Source organism: Archocentrus centrarchus, chromosome 13, assembly GCF_007364275.1.
Source record: "Archocentrus centrarchus isolate MPI-CPG fArcCen1 chromosome 13, fArcCen1, whole genome shotgun sequence".
Taxonomy (NCBI): Eukaryota; Metazoa; Chordata; class Actinopteri; order Cichliformes; family Cichlidae; genus Archocentrus; species Archocentrus centrarchus.
Window position 1 is genome coordinate 16374081 of NC_044358.1, and position 1064 is coordinate 16375144.

The window sequence follows — 1064 nt, forward strand, 5'->3', positions numbered from 1 at the left end:
TGTGATGTCACGAGGTAATGCTGCCTTCAATGCTATCGGAAAATTTGAAGTCGCTTTTATTTTTCCACAAAAGTCGCTTTGTGGCCTTTTTGAAACATATTACTAACATTCACTTTCAGGACGGAGAAAGTGTGATTTTCATTCCGTTGCATGACAGGTACTCATTAGTTATGAGTACCGTTTTATAAGTTAAACTGCTCGTAAGGGCTTTATCACTTAATGGACAGTGGACGACGGGAAGTGGTGAAGTCTAATAGTTGAAATTCCTACAACTGTCAATACACCTTTGACCCAGCGAGAGGTAACCGGCAGGGTACAGGTAAACCTTTGGACTGAGGACCGTGTGGACAAAACTTTTACTGTAAATACTCACTGTAAATAAGTCACTGTGCAAAATCAAACGTTCTCCAGATGTTTTTGTGACTCCACCGGAATCTATTGAAGCTGTTATGCTTCAGGTCCCTGGGTACCCTGCTTCTAATAAGCATAATTCACAGATGTAATTTCCATCCATCCACCCATCGACCGCTTATCCTTTTCAGGGTCGCGTTTATACAACCAGACCCAATCAGTGAGTCATTTGTAATTCAACAGTAACGCATCAGGGGGCGCTCGCGATCCAGTTTAAAGTGTCAGCTCTGATGTGCAACCGTCACCTTAGAAATAAACAGCAGCACTCAGAGATACACGGAGGAGTATTAGGGCCACATTGGGAGAAAAAAAATGTGCATTTTGAGAATATGGTCAAAATTTCGAGAAAAAAATCGAAATGCTATTTTGAGATTAAACGTACTTCATGAAGGTGCAACCATCGATATCCTTGCATCTGTCCATTGCCAGTTTGTGTGTTTTTTTCTGAGCAGATGTTGCTTTCTGCATCATCTCTTTAACATCCTCATACTTCTCACTATATCGTGTTAATGTACCAAAAGAGAGAGTATGTCCTTGTTACTATAACTGATTCTAAAGTTCAGTTTCACTAACTCATCCACACAAGACAGTTTGCAGAGGGTATAGCAGAGTGGCGTGGCAGTTGTTTGACTTGAAACCTCAACTTTAATCTC